Genomic DNA, 22,718 nt, shown 5'->3' with positions numbered 1-22,718 from the left:
AGTGTTTGGTAAACTTTTATGTAAAACAGTTGTAACTGTGTGAAATGACAAAAAATTGTATAATACTAGATGTGCCATTAATTTAATTTTCTTAACAAATAAAGGTGAATTACTAAAAATATTTTTTTTAAAAGAAAAATATTTATAAACTTTATCTTAAACACATAATTCAACGTTTAACAAAAAATCATAATTCAACGTTTAACAAGAAATCATAATTCGACATTTATGTTGCTTCACGTTTTCAGCTTTTTTTTCACAAAAAACTCTGAAAATAAGCTGTTTTTAAGTGTTTACCAAATACATTTTTGAGCTCAGCTTTTTTTTTTATACTCACTTTTTATAAAAGCACGTCAGTAACAAACCAGTATTGAGTCAAGTCAATGCAATAAGTGAAGTGGGTCAACTTTGTTGGCATTGGAACGGTTAAATATAATTTACATGAATTGACTCAAATACTATATCATTTTATACAAAATTTAGAATTGTATAAAAGTTGTGGAATCCACTTTAAATCGAATTTCAACGATTCGAACTGTTTATTTTGTAAATCTCGATTCATAGATTAAGGGTTAAAAGACTCATTGTGCGAAACTTCAAATGCTGGTTGTCATGTGAATCGAACGAATCATGAATTAAAAAGTTTACAATAGTGGTTATCACAAAATGATTGCATTGTGGGGATACGAATTCTACAAAATTATTTTCCATGATCCAACTGTCAAAATTGTTTCAATATAGTACGAGAATGCATACATAAAACACTATCAAAACTAACGTGGAGGGAGTAGGGATTGGTTCAAAAGGTTGGAAATGTACAAACTTAACATAACGATATAACGGCTATATCACTTTTGATTTATGTTATTTTTTCTAAAGATGCTATTTGAGAGTTCAAACCCATATTGAATACACCTGATCATCAAATTCGGTTATCGTTTAATTGTTCCCAAAAAAAATTTCAAACTTTGGAGATATTTTTTAATTTTATTACTTACCCGATGGAAAAAGGTAATTTCATAGGGCAAAGTATAAAATTTCGTTACGCCAAACCTAAAATTCGTCGAGCAATGTGAAAAATATCCCCCGATTTTTTTTCTTAAAAATCGAATTTCCCTCCAAATTTTGGGTTTGCCCAATTGACTGACCAAAAACTCATCGGCCGAAGTGCTTTTTCAACAATTTATTTGGCCAAAATTTTGGCCCTATTTTTTTTTATAGAACACTTGCCGATGGATGTGTTCGTCGGAAAAATTAACATTCTACCGTGTGTTTTTATTTAATTTAAGACATTTGCCTGACAAAATGGTTCGTCGAGCAAAGTCCTGACGTTTTATATTAGGCCGTAGATTATTCTCTCTTTTCTCTCCAAAATGCCCCCTACCCCACTCAAAATCGTTTCCCCTCTCTCAAACTCTCACACTTGCCATCTATTCAACTCTCAAACTCTCACAAATTTAAAGGTCTGAGGGTTGGTTTGGTATTGCTGTGCTTTGAAAAAAAGCTGCTGTGAGAATAAGCCGCTGTGCTGTGAGAATAAGCGGCTGTGAAATAAATCAGCAGAGTGTTTGGTAAACTTTTTTGTAAAAGTGCTTTTGGAAAAAAAAGCAGTCTAATAGTAGGTCTTTTCATTAAAGAAGCACTGTAGCTCCGTGTGCTTTGAAAAAAAGCCAGTTTTCCAAAGCTGCAAATAGCAGCTTCAGTTTTTTCCTTTGATTTCAGCTTATTCTCACAACAGCTTCCAAAATAAGCCTTTTTTTTTTCAATTTACCAAACACCTAAAACTCTCACAGCTTTTTTTCATGGGTGCTTTTTTTTTAAGCACCTCACTCCCAAACTAGGTCTGATATCTATCCTTAATTATTTTGAATTTGTAATTATGAGAATTTGGGTTGGAAAAAATTGGAGAGTTGGTGAGGGAAGGGTTTGGGAGGTGGGGGAATGATTTGATGTTGTGGGGATCAAGAAAGAGGGCGGTCCGGTTTAGGGATGGGCGATATGAGAATGGGTACAGTTTGTTTTGGAAGACACACCGCGAGCGGGGTGCCTGGGGGAATCTTGGCTTAAGGGCTGATTTGGTATTGCTGTGTTTTGAAAAAAATTTGCTTCTGCTGTGTTGTGAGAATAAGCAGCTGTGAAATAAAGTAGCAGAGTGTTTGGTAAACTTTTTTGTAAAAATGTTTTTAAAAAAAAAAAAACAGTATTATAATGTTTGATAAACTTTTATTTAAAACAGATATGAAAAAAAGCTGGTTTTTCAAAGCTGGGTTTTGCAGCTTTGTGTTTTTGGTTTTTTTTCATTCAAAACTGTGAAAAAAAGTTGAAGCTGAATGTTTACCAAACATAAAAAAGCTGAGACTTTTTTTCAAAATTACCTCAATACCAAACCAGGCCTAAGAGTGAGGGTAGAACACGACCCAAGACATATGCGTGCGGCGGACGTCCGAGTTCATTCAATATTGGCTCACGAGATAGGAGTCATCATCCAAGCAAGGTGCCCTATGACTATTGATAGATGGAAGAACATCTCCCCTGAAACGAAGTAGGGCTGATGGCATATCTCTTGGTAAATTTGTTTTTTTTTTAATTTAATATTTTTAATTACTCTAGATAATTACTTAATGTATTTTTATGCGTAATACTTCATTTTTGTCTAGTTTAGATCAATTTTGAGATTGGCGTGGAAAACCAGGTACGACGGCCTACACAAATCGTTTGTGGAATGATCGGTTCATGGAGTGGAAGTATGAGCTACGCAACCACTACAAGACTTTTGAAGGTCATGAGGAAGCTCTTACCCATTCGTCTCTTGAATTTGAGCATAGGATGGACGAATGGCAATGGCTCAGTGGTAATTTTCAGGATTTATAAATTTTGAAAATTGATGTCTTTCGGGTTAATGGACGAGTGAACCAATTTTCCATTCAGAATAAATTTATTTTTTAATTTACAATATAATTGTGCAAACATTATGTTTTTGTTAATGAAATAAATTTGTTTAATATTATGATTTTAATATTATAGGATTTAGTTTATTAAGTTTAAATATACCTTTGATTTTTTTAATATTAAATAAATCGTTATTTTTAATTAAATTTTACCACGAAATCATTCATTGGGTTAAGATTTGGGAAATTTTATTTAAACTCATGTAACCTCTTTCGACACCCAATTTACTCTTGACACCCATTTGGTTTTTAACTAAACTATCCATATCTCTTTAAACCCAAATTTACTACCTTAAATACCTCACAAACTCAATTCAATATGTAAATTTATCTTTACACCCATTTTGTCTTGTTCATAAATATCTCTACCAACTTTATAAATTTTTGCGTGTTCATCTTTTTCTGATTTCTCCCATATTCTTATAGTTATTCAGTGTAACATTCCACATAGACCAACGGAGAGGGGGTGATGTGCCTTATATGTACATGCCCACCTCTTATAGCACGAGGCCTTTTGGGAACTCACTGACTTCGAATTCCATTAGAACTCCGAAGTTAAGTGAGTTCAGGCGAGAGCATTCCTAGGATGGGTGACCCACTGGGAAGTTCTCGTGTGAGTTCTCAGAAACAAAACCATGAGGGCGTTGCCAGGCCCCAAAAAGGACAATATTGTGCTACGGTGGAGTCGAGACTCGGATGTGACAGAATGGTATCAGAGCCACTTTACCGTTCGGTGCGGATGTGTCGGCAAGGACGCCGAGTTCTCCTTAAGTGGGGTGGATTGTAACATCCCACATCGACCAACGGAAAATGGGTGATGTGCTTTATACATACATGCACACCTCTTATAGCACAAGGCCTTTTAGGAACTCACTGACTTTGGATTCCATTGGAACTCCGAAGTTAAGCGAGTTCGAGAGAGAGCATTTTCAAGATGGGTGACATCGGGAAGTTCTCGTGTGAGTTCTCAGAAACAAAACCGTGAGGGCGTGCACGGGGCTCAAAGCGGACAATATCGTGCTACGGCGGAGTCGTGATTGGGATGTGACGTTCACACCTGCAAAAATCACTTTCAACTTATCATGCTTTACCTAAGATGCCTTGGTTGATATTTCACCTTCTAATGTGCTAAAATATGAGCCCCTTTTAGGGTTCATTGGCCTGTTATGTCATGTTTGGATGTAAATTAATTGAAAGAAATAATTATTTGTCTTGAATAATTCATAAATCGAGTCATGGAGGATTCAAAAGTTCAAAATCACCATCCACCAATAAAAAAACTTGTTTTTCTCTATAAGAGCTATTAGGTTTTAGCCGGAATAAATGTAGGATAAACACAGAGTGATGGTAGAGTTTAATTATAGTGTGTGAGTTTATTGATAAATTTGAGTTTTATTATTAATTTTATTTTGTACTTAATAGTAATTATGCAATAGGATAAAAATGACAATTAACATTTAAAATTTAAGTTGGGTGTAAAAAGAAGTTATATGGGTTTAAATAAAATTTCTCTTTTAAATTTCAGATTTTTTTTTTAAATTATAAATCTTGCCTGACGAAATATTTGTCAAAAAATTTTAAGGTTTAATTTTTCAATAAAAATTTAAGCTTTGTCTAAGGAAATATTTTCGTTGGGTTACTTTGGTCAACACTGACTTACCTGATAGACTGTTCGTCGACAGTGTCGTCAGGAAAATTTTACTTGACTAACGAAGTTTGGGATTCGTCGGTTAAAAAAATTCTAAAACGGGTTTTGCGTGACGACCTTTAACCGGTGGATGTCCGTCACCGTACATATTACGCGACGAACTGCTACTTTAGGGGACGAATATATTTCATCCCGCAAGTGGTTTTTATTTTTTTTTATTTTTTTTTTATTTTTATATAGTGCAAGTACTTTCATATTGAAATTTAAGAGATAAACCACATACATAACTTTGTGCGACACAATTCACGACCAAAAAATAAAAAGCGTTTACATTTGATCACTTATTTTCTTGGTTCAAACTTTATTGAGACTGGAACTATGAGAAGATCGACGAGAATGCTTAAATTTTGCTGAGCATGATATCAACCCCGTCAGCTGGTTTTGGAAAAGAAAGATACACCACGTCTGCATTTGGATTGCGCAATTCCCACCTGACATTCACATACAAAATTCTGTTAAAATTTGAAATCATACATTATATTAATCAGTCAAACTAGCTAGCTGCTATGGGTTGCGTTTCTGACTTGTATTTTGTTGACAAATGATGTAACAAGATTGCAAGCTTCATCTTAGTAAGCATGTCGCCTGCACATATTCTTGTTCCGACCAAAAACTTGGTATGTTCCAGGCTTAGCTGGTTCCTAATTAAAGGAGTGAAAGTGCACTGATTATGTACAAACTATTTTTAATTAATTTGCATTTGTTTCAGTAATTATGCTTACATTCCATCTATCTGGGTTAAAGATCATAGGGTCATCAAAGTTATTTGGATCTGTGTGGATATACCGAACCCAAAGAATCACATCTGTGGGTGCAAAAATTAAGGGTCAATGCATCCAAAAAACTAGCAGTTTCCCATGCATCCTAAAAACAAGGGAGTGAGGTTGAAATAAAGCAACACGAATCATCCACTACTAAAGAACATGGAGTGAGATAATGGGACTTGGAGTCCAAGCTTTTTATGTTTATAAAAGGCCTAGAATCCCATCAGAACAGGGAGGGAAAGATGGAGAAAAGAGAGGTATAAGATAGTTCTATATTTTAAGCATTCTGGACGAATACTAACTTGAGCGTTGAAGTGTTTTCTTGCAGATCGCCTCCTCCTTCATTGATGGTGAGCGAAGATGGAGTTGTGAGCTTCTCAACATGGTTACAAGATTTACGGGTTGGAGGATTAGAGGAATCGAATTTTTCCAACAACACCCAACCCTTAGGTATTTTATAAGAGTAATGTTATTCATATCATGTTTTTGTACTACATTTTCATACTACCTTAGGTGACATTTGATGTGGACAGCCACATCATTTGCATTAATCATATTTTTAAATTTGGTTCATCATTTAATAAACTAATAATTAAGAAAAACTAGTTAATTAAATGATGATTGTGATATACGAGGAGTCTTTCTTCTTCCTTTCCTTGGGTTTTGCAAATTTTTCAAATGATGTGGCTATCCACATCAGATGTCACCTAAGGTGGTATAGAAATATGGTATAAAAACATGGTATGAATATCATTACTCATTTTATAACCTGCAGGAATTTACAAACTTGATTAGAATTACATGGAATTCCAAAACTTCATCACCATGCATTCAGTTTTGACTTTAATATGGTTAGATCGAAAATGCATTGCAGCAACAATTGTTAAAGTTAACATAACGTTTAGTTGCATATTTTGCATGTCCGTTTATAGGCAATTTTTTCGTGGAATTTAGAAAGCAATATTAATTGCCATGCTATTCTGGTGTGTGGCTGTTTTATAAACGTATAGGGAAGTTTGTTAAACACAACTTGCGCAAGAATGTAAAGTTTCACGTCCGAAATCTTACAAAATAAAACATGACTTATTTTAAGTAGTTACCTTACTAATTGCATGAGACCTTTTGACTGTTGATCCCTTCTTTGTGTGCTCTTTATTTTCCTTATTTTCTTTCTCTATTTTTTTGGGGTGATACTACATAGATCAAATTTTTAGATCATTTTTGTAAATCACGCGATGCAACGGTTGATTATTGGAATCCTTTAAATCATTAAAAAAAAATGGCGCATTAACCGTCGCATCATGTGGTCTATCTTTTATAAACCACGTGATCGATGTAGCATGGTTGGACTCATTTTTTAAATCATTAAAAAAAAAAAAAACTCAACCATCAATTACCTCATCATATGATCTACAAAAAAAAATGATTTAAAATGTAGCCTCCTGAACATTTTTCTGTTCTTTTGTTTTGTGCTTTCTAGATCGGTCAGCTAGGTGAGAGAGAGAGAGAGAGAGAGAGAGTACTGCTATGCTTAGACAAAAAAGCAACAACTCAAACCTTTTTCTCTTTTTCTTTTTATCTATAAGCTATCATACCTTTATATTCAGCCTACTTGGTAATTAATCGGAAGATACATGCTGCTGAGTTAGCCATTCTTATTGTTTCTTCTACCACCTGCAAGTTTGTCTTCTGGTTAATTCCTTCTAATAATTATTGTCGCTAGCTCCGATCATGAAAAAATATGGGAAAATAGTTGCATCCATCTGCGGGCTCATTTCTTTGTTCTTTTTCTTGATCACCTAAAGATTATTTATGTATAAGAACAAATTAATTTGGAGATCGTTTAGTCATCTATACATCTCAAGAATGTTATTTCTTACAAAAAACATTGATTTGTAGGATACTTTTGGATGACTAAACAATCTTTAGTTTACTTGATTATTGCGAATGATCTTTTAATGGTGATAAAGGAAATGATAAAATGCATTCCAAATACGAACAATGATATTCGTATGGTAAGAATATGTTAATCACTAACGGGTGAATAATTAAGGAGATGAACTCAGGGTAGAATTTGTACTTAAATTCACAGATAATTCCATGTTTGTGTATTTCATTTTAGAAACATCTTCACTCGTAATCACGTCTCCCGTCTTGTTCCGACTTATAGCTAAATTCTCCTCCTGTACATATAATATAGTTCCACATATGAGCAACCTCATCAGCAAGATAACCATAAAAGAAAATGAACATTATTATATTACTTCATCTATTTTTCGTGTTGTACATTAATTAGATTGATATTTGAATACTTAGCTTTGGGAGAACGTATGTCATTTGATTATGAGTCAGAGTGGGTGGAAATGCTTCCCACTAGAGATTAGTCATACCCTTCAAGGTGTGGGATACCTCATGCTTTGGTAAATATATATATAATGGATATTGATCATACATATCCGAAGCTTTTCAAGGACATTAGGGTGTTTGGAAAGACAATATATAGCCCACATTGATGCAATGCATATCCGCCAACAAGAAGGCTCAAAATGTTATCGATCACCTCTTGGTCACTTAGTTTATCACCTTCATCATCTTTAATTTGCATCAGTCCATCCATCAGGTCATTTGTCAACCCCTTTTCTGGGTTTTTTTCTTCTCTAGCTCCCTGCCGAAAATGGCCTCGAGCTTCTTCCTACACTGCACAATATTCATTCACATTCACACGTAAAGAACATATTAACGAGAAGTGATTTCCACACTCCCATTTGATCTTATGCCCACTTCTAGGAAAAAAGAAGTGCAAGAGGTGAAATGAGGAACACAGAAATAGTGTTCTTAATTAAACCCTTTCCGGTAGATTATAGAAAAATGAATGGACAGTATATTTTTATTTTTGGTGAAATTAAAACTAAAACCTGAAGAGCATGGTGAAAAGCAGATCCAGGAATGTTAAATGGTTGAGCCCTAAGTCCATCAGTCAATCTACCAAACAACTTATCAATGGTATCTAGGAGAGGTCCCGCCTCCTAACTTAAGAACAACCTTCCAATATTTTCCAAAAGTCATCTGCAAGTAAAAAATATTGTGAGTATCTAGAACTTGTCAACTAAATTACTTGATTCGAGTAACTAATTATTTAAGTGATTTGATATTCGAGTGATATTGCAGCCCCAGTATAAATAAAATAATAGTCTTAACTATGATTAATCTTGTTGATGCACAAAACCGGAGGTCTTGGAACAACGTAAACCCGACCGTGAATTTGCAAGAAAGTAAATAACACAAGATGTATCGTGGCTCACCCCAATGTTTGGGCTACGTCCACACTGATGTTCGTATTTCTGAGAGGATTGTGAGGGAGAGAGCGTGAGAGCCTCTGTAATGAGAGTGAGGCTTTGAGAGGGGTGAAAAGGCTTAAGAAATGGCCTCCTTTAATTGTGAGGGTGAGAAATCCTTTTATAGAATAAGGACTCCTCACTTATTACATATTTGCCCCTTCCTTTATTACATAATTACATTTAAGTCCTTCGAGTATTTATACGAGGTCTAAATACGGAGGCCCTAAGTATGGTATAAACAGTAGTCCCCCAAGTCTTCAGTTAAGAGAGTCTTTTGGTTGGAGACTTAAAATTCAGTCCATGTATGGGCCGAAGTAACTAGATGTCGTCTAGGACTGATACTCGATATGAGGTGGTGCTCAAAGTGAAATGATGCTCAACTAGAAGTAGCACATGTTGCGAGGCTGCTCTGCTTGTGGTTTATGATGCTAGAGTTGATGCTCTCTAATGAGGGTGAGGGAGTCCCTTTTATAGAATAAGGGCTCGCTCCTCTATACATGAATAATGGGCTAGAGTTGATGCTCTCTAATGATGGTGAGGGAGTCACTTTTATAGAATAAGGGCTCATTCCTCAATACATGAATAATGGGCTAGAGTCCCCCAAATATTTTTTATGAGGCCCAGTTGAGGCCCAATATATGGTACATAATGTAGTCCCCCAAGTCTTCAGTCAATAGAGTCTGTTGGTTGGAGGCTTCAAATTGAATCCATGTATGGGCCGAAGTGGCGGTTGTTTGGAGCCGGTTTTTGTATACCCTGCACTGAAGCTTTGTAGGTGAAGCTTTGCAAGTGAAGTTTTGAAGCTGGAGCTCTGTAAATGAAGCTTTTGAAGCTAGAGCTTTTGTAAATGAAGCTTTTGAAGCTAAAACTCTGTAAATGAAGCTTTTGAAACTAGAGCTTTTGTAAATGAAGCTTTTGAATCTAGAGCTCTGTAAATGAAGCTTTTGAAACTAGAGCTTTTGTAAATGAAGCTTTTGAAGCTGGAGCTCTGTAAATGAAGCTTTTGAAGCTGATTGACATGAGTGATGCTCATGAATGTTTATGTTGATTGATATGAGTGATGCTCATGGATGTTGACATGAGTGATGCTCATGGATGTTGACATGAGTGATGCTCATGAATGTTTATGTATGATTGATATGAGTATTGCTCATGAATGTTTATGTATGATTAACATGAGTAATGCTCATGTATAATTTGGGAGTACTGGACGTACTTTTGATCACCTGGTTGGTGGTAATAGTGGCAGGTTGCCGAATAATTTTGGAGTACTAGGTGTACTTTTGATCACCTGGTTGGTGGTAATAGCAGCAGGTTGCCGAATAATTTTGGAGTATTGGGCGTACTTTTGATCACCTGGTTGATGTTATTTTGGGCTTATGGGCCTTCGCCCTCCACAGCATTCCAGCCCATTTATTTTGGGCTTGACCTTTTTTTTTAATTACCCTCTGATGGGGTTATACAGATGTCTCCGAAAAATAAGAAAAATAAATTACATCATTTTGGTGGGGTGTTTATTCCTTGCTTTTGCAGTGTACCCATGTGCCTCCCTTTTGCTTTCTCTTTATTTTTCTTTCTTTTGGCAGATGACAGACACGGGAATAATGCCATCTCCTTTTTTAGCTTTTGCTTTTTGCTTTGCTTTTGCTTTTATTTTTTGTTTTTTTGCTTTTCCACCGCATCCTCTCCATCTCTTCACCTGGCAAAAAAGAATCATGATAGAATGATAATAGGAAGCTTTATCTTTTTCCTCTCTACTGTCGGTCTGGGTGAAGGTTATGGCTTCCTCTTGAAATAATTATTGACTGCATAGTTGTATCCACAACGGTAGTGTTGACTGCATAGCTGTGATAGTCTTTGATTCAGTAAAGTAATCTTTTTTCCTCACCAACACAAAAGCAGAGAAAGTGGTGTACTGGAGGAAAGCCCTCCTCTTTTCCTCACCAACACAACCCGTTTCAACTTTTTCTTTTCTCTTTTCTATTGCACGTTATCTGTCTCTTTCCACCTTCATTTCTGCTTTAATTATTTTGTTGCTGCTCATTTAGCATTCACTTCCTTTCACTCTTCCCTCAATAAAGCTAGCAATAGCACTAGTGTCCAATCCATTTGGATTTATCGAGGCAGAAAGTGCTTCGAAAATGATTGCATTCACACTAGGGCAGATATTGCATTATATAAGCCAGTCGAGGAATCATTCGCAACTGGAGTTGTATCGCGTCTGACCCGAGTTTCTGTTGATACCTCGCATTTGAATGGAGTTACCGCTGGTGCATCGCGCCTGACTGGAGCTTCTGCTGGTGAATCATGTCTAGCTGGGGTTGCTGCTTTGAGGAAGGCTTCATTGATGGAGTATGGCGGGAAGGCACAGTCTTCGAGGCGGGCGTCTTCGAGATGTGGAGGAAGGATCTGGTGTAATATCCCAGCTCCTTTATTCTCGGTGGCCTTTATCGTTGAAACCTGAGAGGAAGAAGCTCCAATTAGGCCCCTCTCAAGCCGCCAAATCCCATCCCGGGCATCATCATCACCATCGCTGGCATCTCCTTCACGCCCAATTTCTTCCTCAGAACCTCCGTGAGGTCCGAGACTTCGTGCAAGGTAAGGCTCGAGATCTTGTCCGCGATGGCCGATATCACCCCATATGGCGGCGACCTTTGTTCCACCATAGCACTGACTCACCAAAATCTGACTAAAACCCAGTTTAGCCTCCTTCAAATCAAACCCAGTTTCTTTCTTCATTGGCTGACAAAAATCTGACCAAAACCACTCTGAACCGCGACGTATGGACCGAGTCAGACTTTGCCAAGAAAACCCATCGGGCCCATTTGAATTTACAGACGCCATAACTCGAAAGGTTGGTTTTTGTCGGGAAATTTTGGGTCTGTGCTTTGTGGGCAGGTTGAAAAGAAGGGGTCTTGGAGATGTGTGATTGAATGGGGTCAAAGAAACGAGAAATGGGTTCGATTTGAATGTGATTTGAAGGTCCATTTTTTGGTGGAGAATAGGGAATTACAGAGATTGCATAGAGAAAGAACTTGAATTTGTGGGAGCTCGTCTGCAAAGGTTGAATAGGGAATTACAGACATTACAGAGGTTTTCTGGAAAAGCTCAAGGAGGGAGATTCTGGGTTCTTGTGATTTTGCAGATTTATGGTGGAGGTGAAAAAATTGAAAGAGAACCAACATAGTTTTTCGTGTCGATTCCCACAGACGGCGCCAAATATTGATGCATAAAACCGGAGGTCTTGGAACAACATATACCCGACCGTAAATCTGCAAGAAAGTAAATAACACAAGATGTATCGTGGTTTATCCTAATGTTTGGGCTACGTCCACATTGATGTTTGTATTTATGAGAGGATTGTGAGGGAGAGAGTGTGAGAGCCTCTGTAATGAGAGTGAGGCTTTGAGAGGGGTGAGAAGGCTTAAGAAATGGCCTCCTCTAATTGTGAGGGTGAGGAGTCCTTTTATAGAATAAGGGCTCCTCACTTATTACATATTTGCCCATTCCTTTATTACATAATTATATTTAAGTCCTCCGAATATTTATACGAGGTCTAAATACGGAGGCCCTAAGTATGGTATAAACAAGTCTATTACGCAATCCTATTTGAAAGACTTATTATGGTCGGATATAAAATATACAATTGTGATTTTGAGTATTTTTCATTTTAATATTAGGCTTTATTGAGAGATATTGTAGTAACCATATAAGAATTGTTCATGCTATCACAGTATACGCCATATTCCAATTCTAAACCATATTCAATAAGATTGTTGAGAGTTTAAGACATTCTTGACCATATGCCGACTCTTCTTCTATAAGTTAATTGTAGTTAATTCAAGTAATTTTGGTTTATTAAATTTGTGATCACGATGTCTTGTTGTTGTATTTCATCATAAATTTTACAGCAAATGTCACTTATATGCGACGAGATCAACCTCTAGCTAGCTACAATTACAATCGTATAACACCAATTACCACACATCAGCAAAACTGCCGCATCAAACGTACATATAACACTCGAGAGAAGAGAGATGACAAGCACTCGAGATCAACTCAAGAAGTGTCAAGATGAAATTCTTACTGGCAATGAGATTTAGGTAAACAAAGGGTTGAATGCAGTTACAACAAAAGGGCCAGTTACAACAAAAGGTCTTTTACCTGAAAAAAAAAAATTGAGGATAAAGTTTTAAGAGTTTTGAAAAGAAGGGCAAAAGTCTTGTTGTCCCTCTGATTTTTTTTCCAAATTTCCCTAAGCCTTGAGCAATTTGAAGAACTTTGGGGTTCTTTATTTCTTTCCCCTTTCTCTTTTGAAGCAAAATTAATATATGCTTGATATCTTAACTTCTTAACCTCATCATATGCATTAATTCTACCATTTTAAGCCCATGATTCAAGTGATGCAATCATGTGGGGTTGGACAAGGAGAGCAATGCCTCGGAGAGCGTCGGGCTGATTGATTACTTTCGTGATGTAGCTTTTCAGTCGTTCATGAGACTTTCCATGAACGGCAAACATGACCAAGAAGATCATATTACTTGGCCAAACTAGGGTGAATATATCCGATGATTGTAATACAAATTTGTTGACTGCCAGAAAGCATGTTATGATGGATGGTGATCCAAACAGGTGGGTTCTATACATTCCTACTCCATCACCATACCCGATCCATAAGTTAATATTTCAATATATATTCAACTTTCAAAATTGTTCTCTAGGTTATTTGGTGATGAAAGAATGTATGGTCACTCATCTTTGAATTTGACATCAAGAGTGGAGATTGCTTTAATCTTAACTCTTAATAAATATGGAATCTAAAGTTGAGTGTTCATAAATCCGTCATCTCACCTGATGATCAAAAGAATGAGACTCATGCTATAAGTAGAAATTTGAAGAACATTGAAGAAAATAAAAGCATACTGAGCCCGTTTAGCATTGATAAATTCATTTGGACGGCAAAGAAATTTGAAGTACCAAAGGAAGGGGAGCAGTTCACCAATAAATGGAAATCCCATAAGACCGGTCAGAAGTTTGGCACCAGTAGCTGAACGTTGTAGTTTGAGAGGAAGCACATACCGGAGCTCATTCCACCACCAGAAGAGCAACCCCAACAGTGGCAAACCTCCCAAAACCACAGCCGCCCATAGTCCTACAGAAATTTCCATGCTTTTGGAGAGCAACCCCAACAGTGGCAAACCTCCCAAAACCCCAACAGTGACTCACCATGTTCCGGAGGCCATCACCAAAAGGCAAGACTTGGACAGTCGGGATAAAAAGTCTATAAAAGCAACAAGGAACACCAGAGACAAGGACATTCAACTAATCAATAAAAAGACATCCAACTTTGCTCTAAGATAAGCAAGAAACTAGAAAGCTTCATTTTGTCCAAACTCTACCATTTTAGTCATAAATCCACCATAGAAAGCCATCTTTTGTCAAGTTTTAGAAGCTCTACTACCTTTTTCTAGTATTGTAGTATCAAATCCCCTTAGTAAACCAGATTTACATCTCATTCTCCAAAGATTACAACCTTTGTAAAACACAAAGAGAAGAGGTTGCAAGAAGATGAATCTTGCCTAACAAGGTTATAATCTTGCCCAAGTCTCTTTTGTTTATACTTACATAAAGTAGATTTGTTGTTTAAAATATCTTCCATTGCGTTTTAAATCAGTTTCAATTGCTTTTCGTTCAAAGTTTCATCATTAATCTGGCTAAACTAATTAACCTTGCTTCTTTAGTATTAATTGTAATCAAAGAAATGGTTGGAAGAGCCATGAACTCTCTTTATCTAGACATATAATATTATGAGTAAAAGTCCTTGTTTACAAGGCAAGAAAAAGAACTTTATATTGACTTAACCCATTTGTAACAATCCAATAGAATCAAGAAGTCTAAGGGCTGGTTTGGTATTGCTGTGCTTTGAAAAAAAGCTGCTGTGAGAATAAGCAGCTATGCTGTGAGAATAAGCGGCTGTGAAATAAATCAGCAGAGCGTTTGGTAAACTTTTTTGTAAAAGTGCTTTTGGAAAAAAAGCAGTCTAATAATGGGTCTTTTCATTAAAGAAGCACTGTAGCTCCGTGTGCTTTGAAAAAAAGCCAGTTTTCCAAAGCTGCAAATAGCAGCTTCAGCTTTTTCCTTTGATTTCAGCTTATTCTCACAGCAGCTTCCAAAATAAGCCTTTTTTTTTTTCAGTTTACCAAACACCTAAAACCCTCACAGCTTTTTTTCATGGGTGCTTTTTTTTTAAGCACCTCACTCCCAAACTAGGTCTAAGTAACTTGTGGCGCAAGTAATCAACCCAGTTCATAACAAAAAAAGAACAATCTGTTATACAAAGATGACAGTGGCATGCTCAGATTCATATTAGCTTTGATTGTGAGCCTCAAGGCCTAACAAAGGCACCATTCAAACTAATAGCATACTCATATTGCAGCACACCAAGCAGCAAACCTTGCCCGACAGGCAAGACCGGAGGGGAGTTGTGCGAGGGATAGATCTAGCCCGAAAGTTAATTTTGGTATGTCTGGTGGGACCTATTTGTGATATTGTATGCCAAGACGAATGAAGGATCAGACGTTCAGGTGGAAGGTGCAATTTGGGCAACCTCTTTGTCCAACAGAAACATGCATGACAAATCACCCAGAAGACTTTCCTTCACTACACGGCCTTAGAATCTTAGAGAGCCCGACCATTTCTGAGAAGTCGGGTGGAAATGCTACTAATGAAGATTTGCAAGCCAATATGGTGCAAGTATTGAGGAGTATGGAGAAGATCTCTCTAGAAACTAGAGGAGAAGTTAGTAGGCTGTGTTCCTTAACAGGAACGCTACAAAGAAAGTTGGAGTTAGAGTACTCCACACTGAATGATGGTTATACCATGGAAAGAATCATGGAGGCAAGCCCAGAAATGGAACTAGCAATTCCTTTGTTTCCCTTACTTAAAGAAAATAAGAACAAACGGAAAAGGAAGGAAGAGGCTGAAACCAGTCGGTAAGAAAAAGAAAAGTTTCAAGAGACAGGCTTGCCCGATGCTTTGCCACCTCTACCAGATGTTAGAACGCAGGTCAGGCAGGAAGGAATAAAGATTGGTGTGTCTAACTCGATGGGAGAAACAAGCCTTATCCTTACAGACCACCACCATTGGCTAATAAAGGAGGAGATAAGCTAAATGGAAACAGCCAAACATACAAAGGGAAGCTTTCTCAGGCATCAATCATAGCCCAAAGTGGGGACTTCTTGTACCCCACACAATAAAATAGCTAACCAAAACTCAGGAATGAATTAGCAGAATTGAGGAGGATGGTGGTACAGAATGCTCAACAGCAAGCCCGGTCGATGTTTAAGATAACATATCATAAGCCTTATCTTGAGTACATTGATGAACAAAATCATTTCCCTCTCAATTTTAAGATGCCCGCATTCCCGACTTTCAGTGGAGAAGACTGTAATGCATCTTCTAGAGATCATGTTTTCAGGTTCTCAAATCAATGTGTGGCGTTCGAGAACAATCCCAACTACAAACTGAGACTATTTGGAAACTCACTGGTAGGCTTGGCTTCCCAATGGTACTCTCTGTTACCCCTTAATTCCATTACCAATTGGGGACAGATGGAGATGGCCTTTCACGATCAGTTCTATAGGGTGGAACTTGAAATGACCATTAATGATCTGGTGGAAGTAAAGCAATATGAACATGAGTCTACGGAGGATTTTATGATGAGGTTCAAGAAAACCAGGATGAGATGCTAGTTCCCAATCAACCATGCCCAACTCATAGCCATTGCCCAAAAAGCTTTGAGACTACCCTTGAGGAAGAAGTTATATGATGAGCAGTTTAACGAGCTTTAGGAGCTGGTGATTACGGCTACTAAGTATGAGAAGCTGTTGGAAGAAGAACAACAAGTGTAGCATTCATCTAAAGTACCCCCTTTTTATAAATGTAAAACGCCAATACACCAACTGGAGTTTGAAGGTTTAGAGGCAAGAGAAAGTGATAACAGGTTGAGAGAATGGATAGAGTTATTTGTTGCAAAAATGACCCCTGATTTCAAACCTTTAATGGTGAAGGGATTGGTTCAACCCATCAAAGACCAGAAGATCGTGATGAACGATTTAGGCTTTGTACCCATGAAGCCTCCAAAGTATCAGTCATATTCCTTTGATTTAACTAAGGTCGCATACATCTATGAGGAACTGGTGAAGGCTCGAGTAATCTTGCCTGACAACACCAAGAAGATGCCTAAACCGGAAGAACTTAGAGGGAATAAGTATTGCAAGGTCCACTATACCTTCAATCATTCTATTGCTAATTGTGTGCAATTCAAAGATTGGATCCAAGACCTTATAGTCAAAGGAAAATTATTGCTATAAAAACCCCAAGCTAACATGATGATTGACACAGGTCCATTCATTGAAGCCTCAATCAACATGATAAATCTTAATTGGGTTGAGAAGAGGAAATGAAAAGTTACCTTGGATGAAAGAGGAGAAAGAATGCAAGTTGGTAGGCCAACAGAAGACGTCAGTAGGTTGCCCGACAAGCCCAAGTAGCTGTGGTCAAATGAGTAGTTTTGTGAAACATATATCAGTATGAGTATGAGCTTGAGGTACCAGCATCAGGTGGCATCTGATAGGAGCATATTTATGCGTCTGAGTTAGCTTGTTCTCATGAATTTATGTTGTTAGTTCTTAGTTAATTATGTATTTTAAGCTATTTTCGTGTGTTTGTAGGTTTATAGGCCTTATAAAGCAATAAGATGCATTTTGGTGCATTTTGGAGCAATTTTGGGCTTGGAATGATTAGCACATGCATGAAGCAAGGTGGATGGACGAAATTGAAGACTAAAGAGGCTAGAAATGTGTTAAAGAGAAAGAAGAATTAATGTAAAAAGGACAAAGAGCTCAGCCACAAAGGGGTGTCACTCTACCATTCACCTTTCCATCATTGTCGTGCACCACCATTACACTCCCTTTGGATTCTTATGCCGTGCATCATCATCCATGTTCCCTCCATTGACTCATTTGTTGCATCATTCCACTTCATTTCCTTTGTCTACCATGTGCACAATATCCTTTCACCTCCTTGCACTCATTGATTCACCACTTACTCACCTTTCCACCCATGCCATGCATAATCACCCTTGTCCCCTCCATCATTTCATATTTCATGCATCATTACATTGAATCATTGCACTCAATTACTACACCATTCCTTGTTCCCTCCATCATTTCAGATTCATGCATCATTACATTGAATCATTGCACTCAATTGCTACACCATTCCTTGTTCCCTCCATCATTTCAGATTTCATGCATCATTACATTGAATCATTGCACTCAATTGCTACACCATTCCTTGTTCCCTCCATCATTTCAGATTTCATGCATCATTACATTGCATCATTGCACTCAATTGCTACACCACTCCATGTTCCCCTCCATTGCCATGCACTTCCTCTATAAAAGGAAGTGTGTGTAACATAAATTTAGTTCATACTTGGTTAGATCATTCACTCCTATTTCAACACAACCTTCATCCAAACACATCCATTCATCTTCACATCCATTCCTCCATACAAACAAACATTCAAACACTCACCAACACCTTGTGCCGTAGCAAAGGAAGGGAAGGAAAGTGCTTGGATGTGCTTGCTGTCCAACTTGGATCGTTTGAGCGTTTAGGTGTTTTCTTTCTTTTGTTTCTAATGTTTAAATTCATTTCCTTTCATTTTGTTGTAAATATGAGTGGCTAAACCCCTCTTGGCTAGGGGTGATTTCAAAGCCATGATTATGTGTGCAATATAATTTGATAAATTCCAGTTATGAACTCTTGAATCGTGAATGCAGTTGGCTTAACTATTTGATTGATAACTTATTTGTAATTGTTGATTAAGGGTCGACACTTAATTGGCATGCATAAATCCGATGCTAGAATATAAGGAAGTTTCACATAATCGTTACAAACTTATATTCATAAGTAGTGGAGGTCGCTTATAAATGATCGCGTTAAGTTCAATTCCTAGCATGAGTGACATGATGTCATAGTTGCAAGTGCTTTGTCAATGCTTATGATTTTCATTAAACGTAATGATCTTTGATTGTATCTCTATTATGATGTCATGTAGGGAACTTTAGAAGAATGTTTTGGGTTGTCGAATGATGTCATCCAATCCAATAAAATAAGGAAAATCTGAGAGTTAACTAGTGATGTCACGGTTAATTTGGAGCATTGTCATTCATAATTCAATGAAGTAGTAACTGGAAATCGAGTTATTTGCATACATGTCATGTGTGGAGAAAAAGCCTCTAGCTATCCCATCCATCATCTTATTTCTCACATTCGTTTTACAATCCGTCTAGTTTTTCATACTTGTTTGTTTGTTTCAACTTTATCCAAATCAAAACCCCCCTTTTAGTTTCTTGTTTCAAAGTGTTTCAAATCTGTTTTAGTTTGTGTTTTTAAGTGTTTTGATTTAAGTAAAAGTCAATTTTCGTCCAAAGTCATTCCTAGTGTCTAGTTTAAGTTTATTTGGTTGTTTTAAGCTGTTTTGAGTATTTTAAGTTGGCTTTGAGTCTTGTGAGTCTTGTTAAGTGTTTTTAAGTTTAGTTTTATGTTTTTGAGTCAGTTTAAAGCTTATTAGCAAGCCCTCCTAATCCCCGGTCCAGAACGATCTCTACTTATACTTGTACTACAATTATCAAAAGAGGGTTAAATTTGTGTGTTAAGATAATTTTCGCATCAAGATTTTGGCACCGTTGCCGGGGATTAGCTAATCCCTTGTTATTTCTTTTTGTTTATTTTTGTGTCTTTTGTTTTTAGTTACTGACTTTGTTTCTGTTTGTGTTTTTTTTTTTTTGTTTTACTTTTGATATTTGATTTAGTTTTGTTTCCTTTATTTCAGGTACTAAAGAAGTAAGACATGGATTTTGCTACCATTCAAGCTCAATTGGCGGAACTTGCTTCTCAATTGTCACAATATGCCGAAAGGACCACAATGCAAAGTGTCCCTACATGTGGTGTGTCCTATGGGCAAGGATATCCAACTCATCAATATTCTTAATTCGTTGTGAATGAAAATGTTTGGGGTTATCAAGGCCATAGCCAATCATGGGACAACATGTTTTCCAACGCTTACAATTCGGATTGGAGAGATTATTTAGATTACATAGAACCTCAACAATTCCAACAAGATAGATATTGGCAGCAAGAAGAGTAGTTCCATTCAAGACCTATGCAGCCATCACAATCTCATATACAATATGCTCAATCAAACTCAGGTTCGTCAATAGATTATGATCGAATTTTTGATGAAATAAATTCTTTGGTGCAGGGCTCACAAAATCAAACCAAGGAGGCTCAACAAGATGGATATTGTCAGCAATCTGATGAGTTTTATTTAACACCTATGCAGCCACCACAGCTTCCCCTACAACAATTCCAATCAAGTTTAAGTATGTCCACAGATAGTGATCAAAATTTTCAATTACTAACCTCTTTGGTGCATGGGCATCATAATTAAAATGAAACAATGCTCAATCAAGCTAAAGAGATGAGTGAACTGAAAAATCAACTTGGAGAGATTATGGAGTTCACGACACAAATTCAAGAGCAAAGTGAACTCTCCAACTCAACTATTGAAAATTTGAAAGAAGATTTTGAAATCCATGATGCTATCACTTTAAAAAGTGCTATGGAGGTTGGAGGTGAACCCAAGACATCCAAACCAAGCCAAAACATGGATGAACAGCTGATGCTCGAAGAAGAGAAGAATAACAAGGCCACGGTAAGGGAAGAACCACCCTTGCCGCAACCCCATATGCCTTCTATGTCGTCCACTACAACCAAGGTAAGCCTAAATTCAATTCGTCTTGACCCTGTTTCACCAAATGTCCTTATTCCTTACAGGATCATGCAATCCAAGGAAGAAGAGGGTGAGAAAGGCATCTTCAAAACCTTTCCAAAGAATCAAGAGCAAGAAGTGGATGGGGAATGTCTAGAATTCATCAAAGAAAATACACTTGAGATGAAAATTCCCAAAGAAGTTGGATTTTATGACACGGGAAAAGTCATAACTCTCAAAACACCAAATCTGGCCAAGTCCCATATCCCTGCAACCTTCAAAGATGTGGTGTTTGTAATTGAGTTTGTGTTGGAGCAAGCAAGTAAGCCATCTTCTCCAACTTCGATTTTATTATATACTAACTTGCTAATTTTGATGATTCAGGCACCTACACTAGAATTTAAACCATTGCCGGATCACGTCAAGTATCACCTTCCATTCAAGGATCAATTCCATGCTATAGGCCCTATCCAAGTTTAGAAGGAAGTTTCGTCTGGCTGGAAGACGTTAAAGCAAGTGCTTCTTGGGAGGCAACCTATGTATTCAAATGAGGAAGATTTTTGAATCGCTCCACAATCAGTTTTGCATTTCTAAAAACCTTCTCTTTTCTGCAATTTTATTTTGCCATGATTGTCATTTTTATTTGTTCCTTGTTTAATTGTTTTTGGTGTGGGTTTATTTTTGAAACATTGATAGATATGCAAGGTATTTAGACATTCATTTTCATGAAAAAAAAAGGAACATTAAGCAAAAAAATACAAGAGGAAGCCTTCACAAAGGCTGCTGAGGAGAACTCTCAGTAGTCAGCGGAGCCTCAACAGTCGGCGGAGCCCCAGAAGGAGGAGGAATCAGAGGTTGATCATTTGGAGTTTCATTACACGGTACAGCCCCATAAGATGAAGACAAATGCTGTTGGAACAAACCCACAAACCTCTGATGATCAAGTAAAATCTGACCATCAGATTCCTGCATTTGGTCAATCTTCATCTTCATGTTTGTAGCATAGTTATGTGCGAACTTGTGCAACTGTTTATTCTCATGCTTGAGCCCTCTAATCTCCTGTTTGAGACTCATCACTTTAGTCGCCAACGATTCAACTTGACGGGTTCGAGCAAATAGGCGTTGGGCCATATTAGACACAGAACCTGCACACTGCACACTGAGAGCCAGAGAATCCTTAACAGCCAACTCATCAGACCATTTGGAAAGTAGTATGTTATCTTTGGGAGTGACAAGGTTTCGAGCCACCACCGCAGCGGTCATATCATTCTTCATCACCAAATCCCCAACGGTAAGAGGACCAGTAGGGGATATGAAGGATGGGCGCTATATGTTGTCTGGAGAAGGCATGGTTGCCTCTTCACCAAGGTTCAAGTCAAAACGACAGTCGGAGGGGCCATACATTTTCAAAGGTGTTGAAGAAAGAAGAGGTCGGACAAGTCAAGATCGTAGAAGTGCAAGAAGGGAGTTTCTACAAGCAGAAATTCAAGTGTGCTTTGAAATGTACTGTGCGCCTCTATAAAAACCAGCGCTCGACAGGATTTCAGAGATCGAAGAGGCGAGCTCAGAAATCGAAAAAGCCAATTCAAAAATCGAAGAGGCACTAGCTTTCTCAAAAGTTGGGCTTGCTTATAAACCACAGGCCAATCTTCTTTTTCAGATTTGTCCGCACTTGTCACATGCAACCTCTGCACTCGACGGAGCTTAGAACTCAAAGAGGCGAGCTCAGAACTCGAAGAGGCGAGCTCAGAAATCGGAGAGGCATTTTCTTTTCCAGACGTGTCAGCATTTGTCACATGCACACTCAGCTTTGCGGAAATCATGGGTAGTTTGTCGAAGCGCCGATTCCAGATATCGAAGAGGCACTTGCTTTTCCAGACGTATCAACGCTTGTCATATGCACACTCAGCCTTGCTAAAATTACGGGCAATCTGTCGAAGATTTCTTGTGAAGTAGAAGGCATGTGAAGTTTACCATTAAATCATCCAACGGTTGCCAACAAGAGTGAAAGAATAGTACCGGTTATTAATTCCTATAAATATCAACTTTCACCCTCCATTGCAAGGCAGACATACATAACCTTTCTTCATCTTCGAGAATGCCTTCCTAACAAAGCCT

The 22,718-nt window shown here is 37.5% G+C and overlaps 1 pseudogene; it reads right to left on the bottom strand.

Moving 5' to 3' along the window:
- Positions 1–4,962: 4,962 nt before the first annotated feature.
- Positions 4,963–13,926, bottom strand: LOC126614870 (ent-kaurenoic acid oxidase 1-like; annotated as a pseudogene).
- Positions 13,927–22,718: the final 8,792 nt, after the last annotated feature.

This window comes from Malus sylvestris, chromosome 3, assembly GCF_916048215.2.
Source record: "Malus sylvestris chromosome 3, drMalSylv7.2, whole genome shotgun sequence".
Taxonomy (NCBI): Eukaryota; Viridiplantae; Streptophyta; class Magnoliopsida; order Rosales; family Rosaceae; genus Malus; species Malus sylvestris.
The sequence above is the reverse complement of the archived record's forward strand: the minus strand, read 5'-3'. Positions and strand labels throughout refer to the sequence as shown.